This window comes from Amblyomma maculatum, chromosome 4 (genome assembly GCF_055883805.1).
Source record: "Amblyomma maculatum isolate TAMU_Amacu chromosome 4, ASM5588380v1, whole genome shotgun sequence".
NCBI lineage: Eukaryota > Metazoa > Arthropoda > Arachnida > Ixodida > Ixodidae > Amblyomma > Amblyomma maculatum.
The window spans coordinates 195894234-195900438 of NC_139347.1; positions in this window are offsets into that span (position 1 = coordinate 195894234).

The window sequence follows — 6205 nt, forward strand, 5'->3', positions numbered from 1 at the left end:
TTCTTATGGCTAATTCGAATCAGGCGACTAAGGGCTCGCTCACCTTTCAGGCAATTACTTTTGATATGAGGCCGCCAGTCTAATTGGGAGTGGTATGATACACCCAATATTTTAAGGATTCAACCTGTGAGATTTCTGAACCGCAATACGCAAGGGAGATATAAAGAGGGTGTGCCGGTGGGAAAACGAGTACTGAGGATTTCTTCACGTTGAGAGTTAATTTTACTTTACCGAGCCAAACTTCAAGGGCATTCAAGTAGGCTTGCAATAGCTGATATAAGGAATGAACATCTCGTGCAGAAGAGAAAAAAGCAATATCATCCGCATACACGTACAATTTTATATTTGGATGAACAGGAATATCTCTCATTAATATATTAAATAGCAATGGAGACAGCACCGATCCCTGAGGCACGCCTCTAGTTTGGTAATAAGTTTCAGAAGTTATAGAATCTCTCGTGCAGAAAAATTTTCTATTGCTTAAGAATTCTTTTAACCATGCAAACATGTAAGAAGGTGACCTAATTTCGTTTACCTTATTCAACAGAATAGAGTGTTCTACACTGTCATAAGCTTTGGCGATATCCAAAGTGACCAATGCCGACACTTCTTTCTTCTTCATTGCTAACCTAATTCTACTTTCCAAATCTGTATGAGCCGTCCAAATGGAGCACCCTTGACGAAAACCAATTTGTGCATCATAAATGCATTCAGGGTCAGTGAGGCGCCGGTGAACTATGCGTTCAATAAGTTTCACTAGATTTGAAGTTAGAGAAATTGGCCGAATATTATCCAAATCAAAGCCTTTTTTTGGATCTTTGAGGCTTAGTATAATTTTTGCAACTTTCCAGTCTTGAGGTAACCAAGCATTTTCCAGAGAAAAATTGACAATATTCAGCACCTCCGAGCTGTGGTCTTGCACTAAAGCTTTCAGCATAGCCACTGTAATACCGTCACACCCAGGAGCTGCAGGTTTCAGAGCAGCCGCTATACAATGCAATTCCGGTGGCTCAACTGCAACGAAATCAGCACGTGGTGTAGGTCGAAGTAAGGGAGCCACCGTTTGCGCTTGAAAGCGAATAGCAAGACCGTTCGCAATTTGTTCAAGTTTCGCTTTGGTTCATTTGGTGATAACACCTCTGACTCGGTTACATGTGGTGGAGAAGAACTTTGGTTGCGTTCCATGAACCTATACAATGCCTTCCGATTAATTGGATTAGAGAGATAAATATTCATTTTAACATTATACTCATCCTTTGCTATACGAATAGTTTTTTTTTTAAATGAAGCCGCATAAAATTTATAATTTATCCAATTTTGGGGACACTGGTTATGGGAAAGGCTCTTCCACGCAGCTTTTCTACGACGGAATGCTTTCTCACATTCTTCGTTCCACCATCGGCATGACATTTTGTTAGGGACAGATGATCTCACAGTGAACACTGAACGCTCAGTGGCGTCTAGCAGTGAAGAGAGTGCTTGTTGAGCACGTTCAGAATGCTGAGATGATGCTATTGAGGAAAAAGAGGAGTTCACAAACTTTTTAAAGAGTTTATGGTTGACAAATTTTTGTTCACAAGTAGTTACTCTAAGGGGAGTAGATTATATATTAAACGTAACTGGAAAGTGGTCGCTAGATGTACCACAATCCACCGTAGCCCATGATGAGACCCTTACTCCATTTGCTGCTAACGTTAAATCAATTACTGACCTAGCAGCTGCTCGCATGAAGGTTATGTCTGGACTATTACAGCAATGCACATCATTTACAAACATCCAGTTCCAAAGTCGCTGCCCACATATATCTGAACGGTAACCCCAAATAACATGGTGTGAATTAAAATCGCCAGCAATAATCAGTCCGTTGGTTGAACTCAAAAGATCACTTAAATCATCTGTTGTACGGACACCTGTTGGGAAGTAGACATTTGCAATAGTGAGAGGAGCAGACTGTGTAATTGCGATATCAACTGCAAGCAGTTCGCAGTCTTGTCATAGAATTGTGTGTGACACCTTCGCCCGATGAATTGTTTTTGACGAAATTAATGTTAGCAAGCCGCCACCCCGGCCGCTAGTGCGATCTGATCTAAAAGTTCTAAAATACTTTAGAGAAAATGGCCGATTAGGCAAAAGCCAAGTTTCTTGTAATAAAACTATGTCTGGGTTGAAATTTGAGATAAGATTCTGTAAATCGTGAAACGAAGATGCAATTGAACGACAATTCCACTGTAGTACTTTTAACCCCGCCATGATTATTGTAGAATCCGGGAGGCTGTAACAGCCTCCTTTAAGACATCAATGTTATTCTGGGGATTAGGGGAATCTTTTTTACTTTTAGTGTTAGAATGGGCAGATTTTGACGGAGAGGAAGAAGCGCGACGCTTCTGGGACGAACATGTCATCTCTACATCCAATGGGTAAACGGTGGACATGTGGGTATCCACAGGGCCCTGTCCCTGTACTTTCATTGACAAAAAAGGAGCAGGCGTCGTCTGGGTAGAATCTCCCTCAACAGAAGCCCTAGCAACCATAGGAGCATGGCATTCAGCTATACCAGGGTTGCCAACTTGCAAAGCTGCAATTTCGGTCGAACCAATCTTTGTAGCTATGACCTGAGACACAGCTTCCGTAAACGTGCTCAACATACGCTCGAAGAAACCCTCAAGAGATTTCTCTACAGCTGAGACAACCGACTTTGTTATGCCTGTTTCCACATCTGAAGCTATTGTTTTTGCACAAGCTGCATACGAATTCCTCTTATGGTCTAGCTGTGCATAGGCATCTGCTCTAGAACACCTTTTATGCTGAATGATGTTAAGAACAGTTTGTTCATCTGCGCGTTTTGGGCATGTACCATCATCAGCAGGGTGATCTGCGTGACATAGTGCGCAAATTACCACAGCAGAAGTGCACATGTCAGATGAATGGTTGTCTCCGCACAGTCTGCAGCGTGATGCGGATTTGCACGCCTTGCTGCTGTGTCCGAATCGCCAGCAGTTTTTGCACTGCAAAGGGCAAGGCTGCAGGGGATCTACACGGTACACAATGGGCCATGCTTTAATCTGTGTTGGACAGTTAGCCCCGGCAAACGTCGCTGGGCCATACTTTAATCTCTGTTGGACAGTTAGCCCCGGCAAACGTCGCTATCATTGATTCTGTCGGCACCATAGAGCCACCAGCATCCCTGCTGCAACGGAATAGTGATAAGATGCCAATGCCAGCCTCATTAAATTCCTCAATCATTTCTTGTGGAGAATCCGACGAATCCACGCCGCGTATAATACCTTTTGCACATGCCAGCTGTTCAGGTATAAAAGGTTTAACAGGCAATGATGCAAACGATGTGCATCGAAGCAAGTCCGACACACACTGTATATTCGAGGACTTACATAGGATACCTCTCCTGCCAAACGGACGCACCTCAGAGATTTCTAGGTAGTGGCGGGTGACAGCCTTTAGCTGCTCCTGGATTATTTTTGGATTTTTCAACTTCAGGAATCCATCCCCAGTTGGTACAAATGCCACCGGTATTATACGTATTTCATTTTGTCCGAAAGATTCCAAGTCCAAGCTTTGGGCCGGCAGACTGGCAAACCAGGATGCCGAACCCCCACCTGAGGAAGCTAGAAACATTATAGGCCTAATTGTACATGAATCCTAGGTTCGGTTTAAAACAAATACCGGCCAATCCCCCGACGTGAAATGGCCTCACCAGAGAACGGTCAGGCAGAGAGAACGGTCAGGCTTGCAGACAAGACAGGATCCAACAGTCAGGAGAAAAATGCAGAACAGCACACCAGCACAGTAGCACAGCCGATCCTCATGCAGCTTCTTTTCAGTTTCGCAGTTCTTTGGCTTTCTATGCAAAGCTTGGCCTCGAGGCGAAACAGTTCTACTTGCTTTCTTCTTCGTCGTATGCACCTACCTTCTCCTAGCACTAACCATTGCTATCACTTCGTCTTCAGTCTCTGTTGGTGATCTTCTTCCTCTTCCTTCTGCAACAGCATATATGTAACACTACCCCCGCCGCGAAAAGCACAGTCCCGGTCCACACTATGTTGGAGAACTGCAGTCGGAGTAGTAAGACTTCATGCGGGCGACATGGACGATATTGTATACGGGATAGCGATTTTACGCTGCATAGTCACGTCGATTATGGGGCAAAGAGCGTAGTCGTCATCCGGAACGCAGGGAAAAGACGACATGGCTACGTTACACAGCGGCTTCTGACGGCAGGCGAGTAAATGTAGCGGAGCGGAGACGGAGCTTGTTCGTCGGGACAAAGCGGCCGGTCTAGATGAAGTAGTCCAGAAGAACAGTCAATGGGAGCGGAGTGTGCAGTTAAAAAGTCGAGGCCTAATATAAAGTCTTGAGGGCAACTGGTGAGGACTGTAAATAACACAGGGGTGTGGCGGTCGGCAACGCTGATTCTCGCAGTACGCATACCAATTACAGTAGCCGTGTTGCCATCAGCAACGCGAACTGTAGATGAGCTAGAGGGTGTGAGAACTTTCTTCAGGCGTCGACGGAGCGTGGAACCGAGAACAAAAATGTGGGCGCCAGTGTCAATAAGGGCAGAAATTGAGAGGCCGTCAACATATATATCAATTAGATTACGTCTGGGTGCGTGGGTCAGTACCGAGTTGGCAGTCCGGGTCGATAATGCAGCGTCACTCTTGGGCGCTGCACTCACTAGTTTTCCGAGTAGGTGCCGGTGTATGATGGGGAGGAGCTGCGACTAGGTACCAGTGAACTGGAGCGATGAGGCCGTGGAGATGGAGATCGGCTGGTGCGACGAACATTTTGGCCGCCTTCGGAACGAGGCTCATCTGGATGAAATCCATCATATACGGGCGGAGCTCCTCAGGTTTAACAGGGAAGCGTCGAGGTCCACAGTAGTACCGACGGTCCACGTTGTAATAGGTGCGAGGGGTGGGGAACGTACGGCTACGGCAATAACGTGAAGTGTGGCCGGCTCGACAGCAAATACAGTCGTGCCTCGTTAATATGTACACTTTGGTTTCCGACCAAAACTGTCCATAAAGCGAGTCATCCATAATAACGAGCCATGAATAAAAACAAAAAAAAATTTATTGAGAAAAGAGAATTGTAATTAACGACTGCTTTTGTACATAACGGTGCGCACTGGACTGAAAATTTCACAGAACACCGGCAATTTTGAGCGCATTATCCTTGTCATTGTTGTCTTCGAAAAATTGTAGTGCAGTCTGAAAGCGACTCGCTTACCATGACACCCGTGATGTTGAGCTTTGTGTTGGTCGAACTTTCGAGCACGAACTCCTCACTGGCCGTTGGTGCGACTGAGGGAGCCCACGTCGCTTTCAGATGAGTGAAAATGAGCGCTCTGGTCATGACTCATGTGTGTGTGTGTGTGTGTGTGCGTGTGTGTGTGTGTGTGTGTGTGTGTGTGTGTGTGTGTGTGTGTGTGTGTGTGTGTGTGTGTGTGTGTGTGTGTGTGTGTGTGATGTGTGTGTGTGTGTGTGTGTGTGTGTGTGTGTGTGTGTGTGTGTGTGTGTGTGTGTGTGTGTGTGTGTGTGTGTGTGTGTGTGTGTGTGTGTGTGTGTGTGTGTGTGTGTGTGTGTGTGTGTGTGTGTGTGTGTGTGTGTGTGTGTGTGTGTGTGTGTGTGTGTGTGTGTGTGTGTGTGTGTGTGTGTGTGTGTGTGTGTGTGTGTGTGTGTGTGTGTGTGTGTGTGTGTGTGTGTGTGTGTGTGTGTGTGTGTGTGTGTGTGTGTGTGTGTGTGTGTGTGTGTGCGCGCGCGCTCGCGAGCTGGACGTGCTTTTGCGTGAACTGAACACAATACGTGAACTCGGATTTCAATAAAAAAGCGAGCCGTGCATGCAACATTGCGTATTTGAGTGCGTGCATTCTGTTTTTGTTTTGCATTGTTGGGGTCAACTTTTTCGTGTGCTGTTACTATGTACCCCGCGATCGAGGCGGCGTCGTTACATAGGCCTATCCCTTGATTGTATTAATTTTACAGGTGCCATTTTGGCCCCTTGTAAAATCTTGGGGAAGGCCTGTAAGGGATCGTCAAGATGCGCGCGGGGGCGTCCATTTCCCCGTGGACTGAAATCGACAAGAAGCGGCTGGGGAGTAAGCCGGCGCCTAGCGCCCAGACAGAGGGGCATTGTTTGGTTAATCCCCCTCGAGTCCCTGAATGGGACGTGGATGCCCCTCCGTGTC